The sequence below is a fragment of the Perca fluviatilis genome, chromosome 10 (genome assembly GCF_010015445.1).
Source record: "Perca fluviatilis chromosome 10, GENO_Pfluv_1.0, whole genome shotgun sequence".
NCBI classification, from domain to species: domain Eukaryota; kingdom Metazoa; phylum Chordata; class Actinopteri; order Perciformes; family Percidae; genus Perca; species Perca fluviatilis.
Genome location: NC_053121.1, coordinates 36140000 through 36156258, shown reverse-complemented (window position 1 = coordinate 36156258; position 16259 = coordinate 36140000). Strand labels below are relative to the sequence as shown.

Here is a 16259-nt window from a genome sequence, read left to right as displayed (position 1 = left end):
TTCATGCCACCTCATCACATACTGACACTTTTATCAAGTCCCATTGGCGTCACTTGTCAATGCACTGGGTAGCCCTGCGCATCAAAGCCAACTTATGTTAGGGTTTGAAAAGATCGTGGGTTAGAGTTAAAATAAGGGAGCGTGCCTATGTTCCCACATTTCTAAGATTTTTTTCAAAATTAGGCCCTGTGTTCCCACAGTTCCCACATTTCTAAGATTCTTTTCCAAAATTAGGCCCCATGTTCCCACATTTCTAAGATTTTTTTCAAAATCAGGCCCTATGTTCCCACAGTTCCCACATTTCTCAGATTTATTTCCAAAATTAGGCCCCACATTTGTGAGTGTTTCATATATGTTTTGTTTCCTGTCTTATTTTGAAGTCTGTCTTTTCTCCCTAGTCTTGTCTGGTTTTACTTCCTGTCTTGTGATTGCCTGATGTTGTTCACCTGTTTCCCAGCCCTTGTGTCACCTGTCTCTCGTTACCTCGTTACCCTCTGTATTTAGTCTTTGTGTTCCCCTTGTCTCTTGTCGGATTGTCTCGTCTGCTGCGCGGTCTGTTCTGTTCTGTTCCGTTTCTGAGGTCCCTGTTGTGATTCTCTGTCATGGATTTCCTTGATTTATGGATTATTGTTCCAAGTAAGTGCTGCTGGTCAAGAATAAAGCTCTTTTAGCTGCCTTTGGGTCCCAACCTTGCCTACCTTCGCATCAGCGTGACACACGTTTCCTTTTTCATGAATTTTTATCAGATTTTCTCCTAATTTGGTAGCCAATTCCACCCAATCTATTATCCAGCAGCAATGGACTACAGATGGAATGTAACCCTAACATAGGGCCTAATTTTAAGAAAAATCTTGAAATGTGGGAACATAGGGCTGTGGGAACATAGGGCTTACCCCAAAATAAGTATGTTTCTAACGTAACTAAAGGGGGACTCAAACCGGCAGTTTTCCTGGTTGAATGTCCTGTGTTTCTTATACGCATCCACCACCCCGATCTTCTCCCTACGCAGACTTTGGATGCTCCTACTTCTGGAGCAGTTGCTCTGAGCATCTAGTATTGCGTGGATGGGTTTACAGTTGAAAGCCCCGTGTGTTTCATGCAGACTCTCAAGGGTGTCTTGTGTGTTGCCAGGGGTTAAAGTGGGCTGTAACGATCTGCAGCGTTGTTTCAGCACCTTTTTGGTTAATAAGTAAATTAATCTAACCGTCAGTTTCATACATCAGTAATCGTCCGGTTGTTTTAAAGTAACGCCAAATAGCCATTCCAGTGTTTCCCCTCTTCACTCTCAGCATCACAAGTCCATGCAAGCGGCCATGGTTCACGTCTGTAATATTAGCAGGACAGTTGCGTACTATCTAGGTTACTATCTGGCTAAGCCCCTAATAGGGCTGGGCAATAGGGAGAAAATCAGATATCACGATATTCTTGACCAAATACCTCAATATCGATATTGCGGCGATATTCTATGGTTGACAATTGGTGCTCTAACAAAATATCTTCACACTTAGATTTTAGATAAGTAATCATCAGTAATGTGGACATAATGTCTACGTGGGGAAAAGGCAAATAATAGAACAGTTACAGCAGTTTGGTAAGTTCAGAAAAGTACATCACTTTATTGTAATGCAGCCTTTAAAACCAGGAAAAGACAACACTTATGTCATATCACGATATTACGATATCCAAAATCTAAGACGGTATCTAGTCTCATATCACGATATTGATATAATATCGATATATTGCCCAGCCCTGCTTCAAGTAAACTTTACTTTGTTATGCTTCCATCTCAATCACTGCTTACCAAGCTAACTGCCGAACGCCGACAAAAGACCTCAAGAGTGCAAGGCTGTGGCTGTCTCTTAAAGGTAGAAAAACTCTCTCTAAATGCATTTTTTTTTTGGGGGGGGGGATATGTTTTTCATGGTCACATAGGTCTATGTTCTGCTCAGAATGATTACATGTTAAAAGGGGCCAAACCAAAGTTTAAATGCATTATTCCTGAAGACAGAAAATCTTCTCTGCTTCTCTACTCCACTTGAATGTCAGCGGCTGGCAAAAGTCTGTGAATGAAAATGAAACCTTCACAAACAAAGTCCCTATTGTGGGTAGGAAGCATTAACTACCAGTGCAGACCTGGTGCGTACTGAAGTCGAGAAATAATCTGTGCAAAAGATTCTTTGATTCATCTTTTGCCAGCGCAGGTAAAAATAAAAAATGCAATACGATACAACTTTATTTTCAGTTGACACCGAAATCCATTTTGCGTTCCCGAGCAGCTTGGCTCAAAGGAAGAAATAAATAGAAAAATACACCCTAGAGCTAGACAACAGTTACACATAGTACAAAGATGAAGACATATTAACAGCCATGGCAAAGAAACATGTTTCATGATGTCCTTGGATCCAGATGTTAATTGGCAGCATATTGATTTTGGTTTAGCAACAGGATAGACTGATGTGTAAGAGAGTTCTTAAGCCTGTATCTAAACGAAGGGACTCTAAATCGCCTTTTAGATGGCAATAGTTGGTATTGATAATTTTTCAACGTGCATGGAGTAAGACGAGATGCTGTTAGCGAGTCTGAGCATGCTCTTCATGTGGATTGTTTGAAAGGAGTGTGCAACAGGTTGACCAATGATCTTTGACTTGATTGTATAATTTAGCTTTAAGGTTTAGCAGATAGGCTGCATGACACTCTGAATCACTGAGTAGGGCTGGATACCGAATTTGATTCGTTTTAGTCACCGACCGAATTGCCTCCTGAGTATCGAAAAATGCCGTCATTCAATACCCAATTTCAGTACCTAAGGAGCAAATCTCATCAGAGTCAGTGAGCCAATAAACTCGCAGTGTGTTTGTACCAAGATCTAATAATGTCTGTGATTGGCTGTCTAACGTTACACGTCGTAGAGACATGCAGGTAAAACTCTACGTTACACAGAGACGGGGCTCACGTAGTAGGAGCTGAAAAATAAAAGTGTGCCGTAATGTTATTTATTTTTCATGAAATGTATTATATAAGCTTGGTATAAAAAAAGGTTGTTTAGGACAACATATTCTCTCTTGGTCTTAAATTTGACTTGGTAAAATCTGCAGAAACCCTGAAATGAACTCCCCTCCCCGGCTTGAAAGCCGTGTGTTTTAGGACCCAAACATCCACCCTGACCTCCTCCCTATGTGGCCCACAGCGCTCTTATACATAGTCAGGCAGTCACTGTGCTGCATACAGCAAAAAATACATGGACCAATTACAGTGCATCACTTTAGCTATATGTACAACACACTCTCTCTCATGATGTAAAATACGAACGCTTGGTCAGGTGCCTTTGGCGTTTGTTATTGATGCTAAAAATCTCCTTTAGCGCCAGATCTAAATGCGCTTTATCTAAACGCGCTGGGTCGGGACTATTGGCGTCACTTTTGAAGCTGTTAGGTTTAGAAAAAGATGGTGGGTGGGCTTATAAAAGGTATGTTTACATGGCACGCGGGACAAGTACGGGAAAGTACAGTACAGGTAAAGAAGAACGGGACAGTTGGGTTTAAGTAAAGAAGAACGAGACAGTTGGGTTTAGGAAGAGAAGAACGGGACAGTTGGGTTTAGGAAAAGAAGAACAGACAGTTGGGTTTAGGAAGAGAAGAACGGGACAGTTGGGTTTAGGAGAAGAAGAATGAGACAGTTGGGTTTAGGAGAAGAAGAACGAGACAGTTGGGTTTAGGAGAAGAAGAACGAGACAGTTGGGTTTAGGAAGAGAAGAACGGGACAGTTGGGTTTAAGTAAAGAAGAACGGGACAGTTGGGTTTAGGAGAAGAAGAATGAGACAGTTGGGTTTAGGAGAAGAAGAACGAGACAGTTGGGTTTAGGAAGAGAAGAACGGGACAGTTGGGTTTAGGAGAAGAAGAATGAGACAGTTGGGTTTAGGAGAAGAAGAACGAGACAGTTGGGTTTAGGAAGAGAAGAACGGGACAGTTGGGTTTAGGAGAAGAAGAATGAGACAGTTGGGTTTAGGAAGAGAAGAACGGGACAGTTGGGTTTAGGTAAAGAAGAACGGGACAGTTGGGTTTAGGAAAAGAAGAACGGGACAGTTGGGTTTAGGAGAAGAAGAACGGGACAGTTGGGTTTAGGAGAAGAAGAACGGGACAGTTGGGTTTAGGAAGAGAAGAACGGGACAGTTGGGTTTAGGTAAAGAAGAACGGGACAGTTGGGTTTAGGTGAAGAAGAATGATGTTTTTTGTATGTGTGTGGAAGCACCAGAGACACAAAATAGCGCACCAAATCCCAGAAAAAGTGATTTTTTTTAATAATATGGGCACTTTAAGTGTGTGTGTCTCTTCTCATTCCCTCCACAGAGTCTGGACCCCTGTGTGGATCCCCCTCTCCTGATTGGCTGATCATACTCCCAGCGGCGTGCGTGCCCGGTGTCAGCGGCATCCTGCTCCTGTCAGCCGGATTCATCCAGACAGACATTTGCGGGGGGGGGGGGGGAAGTTTTAATGCTACGTCATCTTCAAGCGCCGTGTAGCTGCTGCGCTCCCCGGTGCGTTCTACACACACGCTGAAGGGGGATTTTTGCGTCGTATCTGACGCTGACTGCCACTGACCAAACGTCCGTATTTTACGAGTTGAGAACAGGTTGTACAGGAACCGGTATCGAAGTGACGGCATTGGTATCGGTATTGAATATTTTTGAACGATACCCAGCCCTATCACTGAGTTATAAAATAGAGAAATAATCTGTCCACATTCCTCAGCGAGATAAGTTATTTCCCAACTATTTGGTTAGAAAAGTCTGGAATAAATCCACGATTGTATCTCTATGCCGTCATGAATCGTTGACACATCCCCTGACCTGTGATGCTGTGGTTTTACCTTCAGAGACAGGTCGAGCTCTCCGAGAAGCGAAGGTCCGCTGGTGTCACGTAATCCCGCTCACAGATGAGAGCGTCCGGCCTATTTTCAGCCCGTTGCTCGCCGTGATTGCCTCTGAAAGATCAATCAGCGCTCGCTGCACAGCTCTGCTTTCTCCTCGCCGACACGAATCACATAAATAAACTCAAATTACTGGATCCACGGGCCGTATTTTTTTTTTTCTTTCTTTTTTTCCTGGCATGTCTTCGGCCCCAGCAGGAACACCAGAAAAAAAAAAAAGATGGTCAGTTTTTCATAATCGCTCCATTTGACTGAGCTCGCACCATTTTCTACGATACAAAAGGCTGCGATTGGGCTCGGCCAAACACCGCCGTCCATTTCCAAGACAAATACTCCGGTTTTCTTCATATTTCTGGGGTAATGGAGAGGCGACACAAAGCATTAGCTGCAGCTCACGCTCCGTACACAAACATATTAAAGCTCCAGCCTTTTCTTTTTACCTCTTTCACATATCCACTTTATCCCAAACCACACACACATTACACATATCAGAAAGCCATTTCAAACATTTAGCTGCTGTAGACTGCTGTGCTTTGTGCCATTAAGTTCAGTCAGCACTGAAAGTGGAAAATAAAGCTTTCAAACCGAGGAAGTCAACACCTGTACACATACGGTGCAAACACAGCGTCTGCTTGATCCAAGACCGTCATGGAATACAGCTTTTAAACAACTGCACCGCAAGCTCCCTTTTCTGTTCGGATAAATATATTTGAGTCATTTCTGTGCTTCAAATACAGCGTCTTAAATTCACTCACGTGTTGTTCTAGGTCTTAAATCATTTTCAATGGGTCTTAATGTTCCTACATCCATGCAACTCTACCTCTAATGCTCGTTTTATTGATCCGTGGTGTTGTAGTTCTTTCTTTGGGAGGGTGCCTATGTTCCCACATTTAAGATTTTTTTTTTTCGAAAATTAGGCCCTATGTTCGCACATTTCCTTTTTCATAAATTTGTATCAGATTGTATCCCCCTTTCTCCCAATTTGGAAGCCAATTACACCCAAACTATTATCCAGTAGCAATGGACTACAGATGGAATGTAGCTTTTAGCTAAATCTGGTGCACCCATCTCTTTAATGTAAGTGCACATTATCCTAACCCTAACCCTAACCCTGTGGGAACATAGGGCTTCATTTTTTGAACAATCTTAGAAATGTGGGAACATAGGGCTTTCTTTTGTAGTCCAAATATAATTTTGCTGTATTATGACTACAAATGAGACCAACATGCAATTTATATTTATCATTAAATTCGTCAATCAGCTTTTGTGTGATTGGTGCGAGTCTCTTTCGGATTGTACCACAGACATAAAACAGATTTTATTCTTCAGCTTTGGGGGAGTGTAAGTTTAGCGATACTTGGCTTGGAAAATTTGAATTTAGGGCTCAGATGATGTTGTGATAAAGGTCCTAAATGCCATTCATAATGGTCTTAAAAAGGTCTTAAATTTAACTTGGTGAAACCTGCTGAAACTCTGAAATAGTAAGTTCTCTCAATTTAGGAATTTGTGCCTTCTGGTTTCTTATTTTATTCCCTCATATTAATAATGTGTGCGCGCAAATTAGTTGCCAGCACCACAGTGAGAAAAGGTTATTTAACAGGCTGAAATACATTCATGGATCTGAGTCAAGGATCAAAAAAGAACAACATAAAATCCATAGAGTGAGCATGAGTTGGAAGATACATCGTAAAACAGAAAATACTGTCAACAGCCTTTATCTATTCCTAAAAATCTATTTTCGCCATGTTTTTAGGAATAAAATGGATAAATCAGCCTATGAATGATAGATGAACCTTTTTAAGAAAACCTTCAGAATAAAGATAGTAATGAAACTGCAAAGTTTGGTGTATGGAAGTGCTACTGAAGGGGAGATTTCTGGCTCAGTCAGAGAAAAACACATTTTGAGAAAGTAGCCTTTTAGAGATATGGATTGTAAAATGGAATCAGCCCTATGGTCCCACAGCCCAATGTTCCCACAGCCCAATGTTCCCACAGCCCAATGTTCCCACAGCCCTATGGTCCCACATTTCTAAGATTTTTCTTAAAATTAGGCCCTATGTTCCCACATTTCTAGGACATTTTCAAAATGAGGTCTTGTGTTCCTACATTTCCCTTCAATTTAAGCCCTATCCTCCCACACATATTTTAGGGTTAGGGGGATAACATCTGATGCAAATTCATAAAAGGAAATTTTTTTTTTTTTTTAAATGTGGGAACATAGGGCTGTGGGAACATAGGCACGATCCCGTAAAATGTAGACATTTTGAGGACGCAACAGATGAATAAGGTCAACATGTTTAGCTAACAGATTTCACCATGAAACTTCCCCAGCTGATTAGTGACATTTAGACACTTAATTTGTATTACAAGATTTTTTTAAATGTAATGTTTAAATATGCAAAATGAGGCATTATCTTGCTAAGCATGCGCTATTTTGCATATATGTCCAGAACAAAAAAAAATGTGAACACTGGATAAAGTCAGGTTCAAAGTTCTTGTTTCATTTCGTTGACATATTTGAGTCAAAGGTTTTCACAGACGGCATTTAAGATATCCCTGTTTGTCAAGAGGCATTACTAACGTTAGGTGAATTTAGGAGAAATCTACAGGCACAAATGGACAAAGTAGTAAAGTAAATGTTGCCTTTCCACTAGTCTGAAAGAATCAATCAACATTTATTTATACAGCACTTTACAGCAACCAGCAGGTATCTAAAGTGCTTTACATCAGGAACCAAGAATAAAACAGCATAACATACAATGAAAAGAATAAAAACAGTAAAATCAGAAAAGGTTACATGGAAACAGGAGGAGGAGAGGGAAATTGTCACACCACCACTATGTATAAAAAGCCATTCTAAATGTATACGTTTTGAGTTTGTCTGTATTAAGTATTTGTACTGTTACATTACAACCCTGTTCTTACCAATTACTAACAGACAAGCTCTCTCGATCCATACAATATAGCAATGTGTATTTAGTGACATCAGTATTCTGTTATTAAACATTTACCTATACGGGTTTCATGTATTTACTTGAAAAAGTGTTGTATTTTCTTCTTTTCTCTCACTACTCTCTCGTACTTTAATTAAAACGAGAAAACTCCCGAGGCACAACGAGCGGAGCTAATGCTTGTGCTACTATAAACTGTAAAAAGCTAAGCTAGCTCAGGCGTCAGCCCTATGTTCCCATAGCCCAAAGGTCCCACAGCCTAAAAATTAAGCCCTATGTTCCCACATTTCTAGGACATTTTCAAAATTAGGTCTTGTGTTCCTACAGTTCCCTTTTAATGTAAGCCTTATCCTCCCACAAGATTTTTTGGAAGCACTTTATAGTAAATTAATGAGTAATTTTATTTCGATCAGCAGCAGAAATTGTCACAATCATTAGGGGTTAGATAATGGATGATCGGTTAATTAGGGTTAGTTAGTATGATGGATAATAATTTGGGTGTAATTGGCTACCAAATTGGGATAAAATCTGATACAAATGAATGAAAAAGGAAATGTGGGAACATAGGGCCTAATTTTGGAAAGAAATCTTAGAAATGTGGAAACTATGGGAACATAGGGCCTAATTTTGATTAAAACATCTTGAAATGTGGGAACATAGGGCTGTCCGAACATTGGGCTGTGGGAACATAGGCACGCTCCCCTAGCGCAGAGTTAGCAGTTAGCAGTGGCTAACGCTAACTGACTTTAACTGCCTATCGATGTAGTAAACTTACGATGGGCCGCAATGGAGAAAATATCCCACCGCTGCCACCAGTGTAACCGAGGGTTTCTTATATTGTCTAGTCTCAGGTTTGGCTGTAAAAGCACAGACACGGGCTTCCAATGCCGGAACAAAGACGGCACTGCACGTCTCCCTTCATTCAACCACAACACAGTCAAAACCGTCAGAAAATACAACACTTTATCCACTTCCTTTTTTTTTTTTTTTTCATCACAATAAAAGCTCTGTGTACTGTAACTTCCTCTTAACCTTCAACTGAGACACAATAAAATACCTTACATTATCAATTAAAAGTAAAGTGTGCCAAAAGTTTCCTATAGAAGCTCAGTATTCATATTAAATAATGCTTTGACCTACAGGCCCTGCAATGGACATCAGACTGTTATAATAAATAATATTGACTGGACCCTCTGACCTAACTTACCTTTTAAGATGCCTTAAATTATACGTGACCCATTATGAGTTTATCATTTTTTTTAAGTTGAGGCAGATGTCCTTTTATTTCCTTCAATTAGAGCAAATTAGACTTTCTACAAGGAGTTCTTCTAAAAAATTTTGAGATTACTGGAATTGTTGGGTCTTTAAAATTACAGAGTGTGGTCTAGATCTGTAAAATGTCCTGAGATAACTCTTGTTATGATTCGATACTATTAATAAAATTGAATTGGCTTGCATGATTTCATAATCCCCGCAATTTTTTCGTTGCGAAAAAGTCACATATATCTTAGCAGAAAGAAAAATGTTGTTTACTTCACAAACGTTATGAAGTGATGTAATTATGTCATCTAATCACTTTTCTTTTTTTTCTCTTTTTCATCAAACTGCAATTTTTGCAAGTTCCCGCTATTTCATTGCATAAAATTGCATAAATATCCCACATATTCCATTGCATTTTTTAAGAAAATATCTAAATCAAAATAAATAATCAAGGATTTCTGCCCGCAACAATCACAAAAAAACTAATGCATTTTTCTGGAAGGACTGCATTGTAATGTTTGGCTGAATTTGGATGCTGTATATGATGTCTGTATTTTTGTATTTAATCCTCATTGCTGACTGTGGGGGCATTGTTGTGTTTTGATTTGCTTTGATTTGTTTATGTAATTCTATGTATGTAAGCAAAAAAAAAGAGGGAAACTTGACTTTTATACATATATTTTTCAACTGCTTTTGAATTGCGGTTCTGAAATTAATAAACAAATGGCGAAAAAACAAAAACCTGTTATATGGCTCAAGTTCCTGTTATTATATTTTACATCATGCATCACACATCTCATCTTATTTATTAATGTGTTTATTTCTGTCTCCACAACACCAGTCCCCAGGATACACAGTACGAGGGAGTATTAAGTGAGCTAAATAATGAATTTGCAGTGTTCTCACGTACAGTACCGATGTATAAATAATTTCTTTACTTTTTCCGCTTTCCTATTTTACCCTTATTCCCCTCTGTGTTGTGTTTTTATGCTGCGTCTGAATATAAGTCATGTAGGTTAAGTATAGGTTATTAGGTTGTGTATATGAACGTGTGTCTACAGTCACAATACGATTTCATGATTTAAAGAAAAACAAATGGGCCATTAAAAATGGGCCTTTACTTTACTGTACAGTCGAATTATTTTTAAGATTATTTTTTGGGGCTTTTTCCCTTTTTTATTAGACAGTGGATAGACCGGAAAGGTAGGAGAGAAATGGGAGACGACACGCAGCAAAGAGCAGCAGGTCGGATTCGAACCCGCGCCACTGCAAAGGGCGCACGCTCTTATTGGGTGAGCTACAGGCCGCCCCCGTACAGTCTAATTTTGCAGGTTAATTAAACAATTATTCCCCTCCTGCAATCACAATGCAAACACCACCGTTAAAGCAATAAAAAATGTTATTTTAAACTCCAGGTTGAGATTTTAAACGTCTGTTTCCCGTCTGTGTTCATCATCACTAATAGACTCCGTCAGCCTCTCCGTCTTCATCTGCCTCACTTCTCCCATCAGCTCTGACTTCTCACTCTCCTCTTTAACCTACATAAGAAAATTAAAATCCTATAATTATCTTCAATTAACAGAAAGAGGGACATGCAGTGATTAAGGAAATCAAGTTCAGGGACTATTTTCATTATCTCCCCCCCCCTCCACTCCAACACCCCCCCAACCCCCATCCTCCCCCTTTCTTTAACGTTCACCTTTAAGCTCGCTGCGCTGATTTTAATTAACTTTTTTCCTCTTTTGTTGCTGAGCTACGTGGGGAGAAGGCGTCCATCGAGCACCCCTGCGTTAGGCCGCAGGTGGTCTGGATCAACAGAAGGGCGTCTGCTCTCAACAACAACAACAACCTTCGAACTATGCGAGCTACACGCTGAAAATGGCTTTGGAAGAAAATTTGGATGGTGCAACAAGTCAGGCCTGCTTGGTTCTCTCAGGGAATGATTGTAAAGATTAACAAAGAATATGTTTGGGTCATTTCCTCTCTAACTGGGACGATTTGGGACTGATTGGTGGGATTGCTGTGGATGAAGTACACACGGAGATACACTGGTAAGAGCCAATGAGGTTTAACCATGTGTCAGCTCATTTAAATAGCTCACGTTACTGTATTGTGTCAACAGTTAACTTCATTTAATATTGGATGTGGGGAAGCGCGCCTGTGTTCCCACATTTGTAAGACTTTTTTTTCTTTTTCTTTTTTCACAGAAAATTAGGTCCTATGTTCCCACATTTCCTTTTTTCATAAATTTATATCCTATTTTATACCACTTTCTCCCAATTTGGTAGCCAATTACACCCAACCTATTATCCAGTAGCAATGGACTACAGATGGAATGTAACCCTAACCCTAACATAGGGCCTAATTTTAAGAAAAATCTTAGAAATGTGGGAACATAGGGCTGTGGGAACATAGGGCTGACTCCGTATGTGGAGTTTGCTTTTGCGGGGTGCAAATGTTCCACCAAAACAAGTTCCTTCCCGAGACTATTTAGCAGAACGACCATCGCTGCGTCCGGATCTTAGCGCCACGCCCAAGACGACTGTGATTGGTTTAAAGAAAATGCAAACAACCGAGAGCTCTCTCCTCTCCCAGAATGCATCTGTGGTGTAGTCCAGACCTTACATTGCGTTGCGAGACGAGGACGCAGGTAAACAGCATTTGGTGATGAGTTGCTATGGCAGCTGGAGATTTGATATATAAGTATCTTAGCTCAAACTTGTGAGCTTCTCCGGAGCTCGGTTTTCAGGGCAACCATCTGCTAGAATGACACTGGAAACTGGAAAAAGCCTTGAGTTCTAATATGTTTTTCCATTTGTGCAAATAGTTTTTTACTGAATTAATATGAAAGAGTCAGGGTTTCAGTGGTTTTGGTTGACAACCTTCTTCCGTTATTGAAAAATGTAATTTGCAGACATCGTTATTCCAGGTTTCTTTCTGCGACACGCTGTTCTTCTTCCTGTGTCAAAGGGGCCGAGTTGAGGATTTTAATTTCAGAGCAGAGGAAGCGAGCAATCGTTGTTTTTGTGCATAAACCGACGGCGGCGTCACCGCGGCTTCTTTCTGACTCGATGCGCAGCAGAAACTAAAGAGGAAGGAGCTGCTGTCAATAATCTGACGGATGGTACGGCGGGAGGAAACGGCGAGCCGTTATTTGTCTGTCAGCCAAGAAAATCAGTCGGAACCAGTTTTTCTGCCAAGTACGTGCACATAGCAGAGGATTAATCTGGAAGACATGCTCACCATGGAATAATACACGAGCAAAAAACAACAGCTGGCACACAATTATGCATCTGTCTGCATAAACCTGAAGGCTTCTAAAATACAGGATATTTTGGAAATGGACACATTCACCTCTGCAGGCATTTCTTGTATCCCAGGAGGACTTTCTTTTGGAAATGAAGGTTTCACGAAGAGGAAACAATAGTTGACCTTCAAACTCGCAGAAAAACAAATGGATAAAGCCGGCTGCAATACATATCTTCTTTCTGGTTATATACAGCGTGTGCTTAACGCTCCCGTTGTCGGTTTTTGGATCAAATTTGAACCGTTTTCAAAAAGTTTCTGTATCAGAAATTGGGGTTTCATGCAACCAAATTAACCCAAAAAAATAAATAACGTGGATGGTTCCATACACCACTCTTCACAAGTAAAATAAATCATCAGTTCACTACTTTCATTGAATTTGTGTGTTTTGTTCAATTTTATAGCATTTGAAAAATAAATTGTTAAAAGAACGTTGGAAAAAAAAGGGCACCCGGTTAGCTCAGTTGGTGGAGCGGGCGCCCATATATAGAGGTTCAATTCTCGATGCAACGGGCCTGGGTTCGATTCCAACCTGCGGCCCTTTGCTGCATGTCGTTCCCACCCTCTCTCTCCCCTTTCATCTGTCCTGTCAAAATAAAGGCCTAAAATGCCCAAAAAATCTTTAAAAAGAATGTTGAAAAGAAAAATGTATTCCATCGGGTGTTTGCGTCCCAGGAGTAACTACTTAAGGGGACCGCTGTTTTAACCCAAACCACCATCTTAGTTAGTCGCTTTGGTGTCTGAACTTATCTGCGACAGACGCTGAAACTGTGTTTTTTTGTTTTTGTTTTTTTTTTAGGGCCGATACCGATTATTAGTAGTTAATAAAACCAAATCCGATATTTGGAACATTGCATTTACAGTGAAAATGAAAATCTTTAAGTCAAAATTAAGATTTTGGAATGTTACAAACTCCAACACAAAACTTTTTAAATGCTTTAAGCAATTATTCAATAAATTATAAACTTTCAACATAATACCCAGTAACAGTCAGTGTTGGGGGGGGGGCACATTAAGTCAGACCCAGTAGGTAGTGAAACTGAAACAGAGGGTCAGACACAGAGCTGTAGCAGAGTCAAAGTAGAGCACTTTTTAATTTATTAACTTTATCGGTTATCAGGCAAATATAATCTGCAAACTGCCCCAAAACATAATCGGTCTATCCCTAGTATTTTTGTCAGATATCATACAAATTGTTGTGCATAGGCCTATGTTTTTGAACGATATCATACGAACCCGTTCATGAGAATGCGTTGGGCCATGTTACCCATCGCTGAGCGGCCTGTTTGGAAATATGTTGGACTTGAAGCAGATAGATAGATAGATAGATAGATAGATAGATAGATAGATAGATAGATAGATAGATAGATAGATTGATATTGAAGGAACAAACACTAAGATAGCAAGGCCTTCTATAGGACACTGTATTGTGTGTGTGGGGCGGGGAGGTGCAGGGGGTGGACTGCCCAGGGCAGCGCCTGCAGAGCTGAAGTGGAAGGAAGACAGAATCAGTCTCTACAGATCATACACAAACACACACACTCACCCTCCAGCTTCACTTCACTGCTCCGTGCTGCTCGTGTCCAAACTAATGCAGATAAATATGAACATGCTATCGCTGTCCATGGGAAAAAAAGAAAAGAAGAAAAAGACTAACTGCAGGAGCTATTAACTCTCCTTTATGGTTCTAGAAATGTCTCTTTCTTTAGGGCCTTTCAGACCAAAGGCACCACTGCGCTCTGAAAACCACCGTTTTCCAACAACTTGGCGTTTTACTCGCAGCGTGCTGTAGATGTGCGCTAAACCTGCAACGCAAACCGTGATTGGTCTGAAAGGCCCCTCCTTCAGCAAGTAAGAGCTTACTGCAAGTAAAACTCAATTGCAGTCAAGAAAGGCAAAACTAGCAATCAACACATTGAATGTTATTTAAGTGTCAGTGCACACTATCTTCCTATTGGCTGTCAGGCTGGGTAGGCGGCATACCTGTGGCTGTGGCTCATTCCGCACACTTCTGTCAGTACACTGCTAACGTGCACTGACCACTTACTGCCTTTGTGCCCACTTTGGATGGCTAGTATTGTCCCAAAAGGAACACTTATGTTAAAACACTTACCGGAAATGACGAGCGGGATGAGCGCGATTTTCCAGCCTGCCAAAAATACGGGGTTTCCTGTATGCAAACGAGGAGCGGTCGACTCGGCTCGCCGCCTCTCAAAATCTGACAAAAGTCTTTTAAACTGACCTTTGTCGTTCTAAAATGAAGACAGATTCAGCAACTGCACGGCCTATTTCTCTCTTAAAATGTTTTCAGAAACACGTTTCGGTGAACTATTTTGAGATTTTTTTTCAAAATTAGGCCCTATGTTCTCACATTTCCTTTTTCATGAATTTGTATCAGATTTTATCCCCCTAACCCCTAACCCTAAAACATGTGGGAGGATAGGGCTTAAATTGAAGGGAAATGTAGGAACACAAGACCTCATTTTGAAAATGTCCTAGAAATGTGGGAACATAGGGCTGTGGGAACATAGGGCCTAATTTTAAAAAAACTCTTTGAAATGTGGGACCATAGGGCTGTAGGAATATAGGGCCTGATTTTCAGTGAAAAAAAAAATTCTTAGAAATGTGGGAAAATAGGGCTGTGGGACCATAGGGCTGACCCCCAACTGTATTATGAACCCTTATGAAGACCTTTTCTGGCCCTTTTTAATTCTAGTTTCCAGGTTGAACTCTCATCTCAGCCCAAAGCGTAAGCCTCTGGATGGGATGCACTAAAGGAAGACGGCAGAGTTGTGGGCAGTTTGGACTACCATCCCGTGGAGAATGTGAACGTCTAGACCAAAGTTCATCCAACCTTTGTTGAGATATTTCTCTCTGGACCAAAAGTGGATAATATCATTTAGAAAATTGTTGGGCGGTATATCAGGCTTCAGCTATCAAAAAATGACCCAAGCAAAAACTCAATAAGAAAGAAAACCGGCAGCCAAAACAACCAAATGGGCTACGAAGCGCCTCCATCTGGCGAAGAATGTGTTTGAAAAGGATCAAGTGTTTGGACAAAAGGCATTAATCCGGGTTGTGTTAGCAGCAGGCTCAGCAAAGTACCCCAGACGTCTCCCCGTCTCCCAGTTCCTCCTGGGGATCCCGAGGCGTTCCCAGTCCAGATGGGATGTCTAATCCCTCCAGTGTGTTCGGAGTCTCCTCCCGGTTGGACGAGTCCGGAAAAAAACCCTCCTCAGGGAGAAGTTCAGATCAGATGGACCAACCCTCGACTCTGACTGTTTTTTTTGTCCCTTCTGTGCAGCTTTCATGAGTCTGAGCCCATCATCCTGCCCTCATAGCAGCAAAACACTGGCTGCCGTCACTTAGATTTATCATATCATCATATCAGTATCATTATTTCTCGTATGAGTTACTTTTGAATTCAGTGATGAAGTTTCACAGCCAAAAAAAAAGCATCAAATCAGATACAAGCTACTGGAGTTTATTCTTATTTTGGCTTTTCTGTTATTAGTCTTTATTTCTACTTTTTTTCCCCCCAATCATTTTGTTTCAATTTTGTTTTGGATTTTCAATTTTGTTCATGTCATATTTTGTGTTTTATTTCACATATGAAGCACATGGTTTGGGGATATTTCAAAAACATGGTTTTCAGATATATACAGATATGTTTCCAAAAATGAAATTCTTTTAGAATAGAATAGAATAAATCTTTATTGTCCACCAAGGTGGAAATTTTTCTTTTTCTTTGGCGGGGTGGGATCATTTCTTATTTTTTACTTTTGAACCCTTTGACTCAGAAACTTTTAACTACTA

At 40.5% G+C, this 16259-nt stretch overlaps 1 long non-coding RNA gene across 1 annotated transcript; it reads left to right on the top strand.

Moving 5' to 3' along the window:
• The first annotated feature begins 535 nt into the window (after nucleotides 1-535).
• LOC120566351 lies at nucleotides 536-5676 on the top strand. The gene is made up of 2 exons (XR_005640384.1): nucleotides 536-636; nucleotides 4347-5676. It is a non-coding gene; the product is annotated as an uncharacterized LOC120566351 (long non-coding RNA).
• Nucleotides 5677-16259: the final 10583 nt, after the last annotated feature.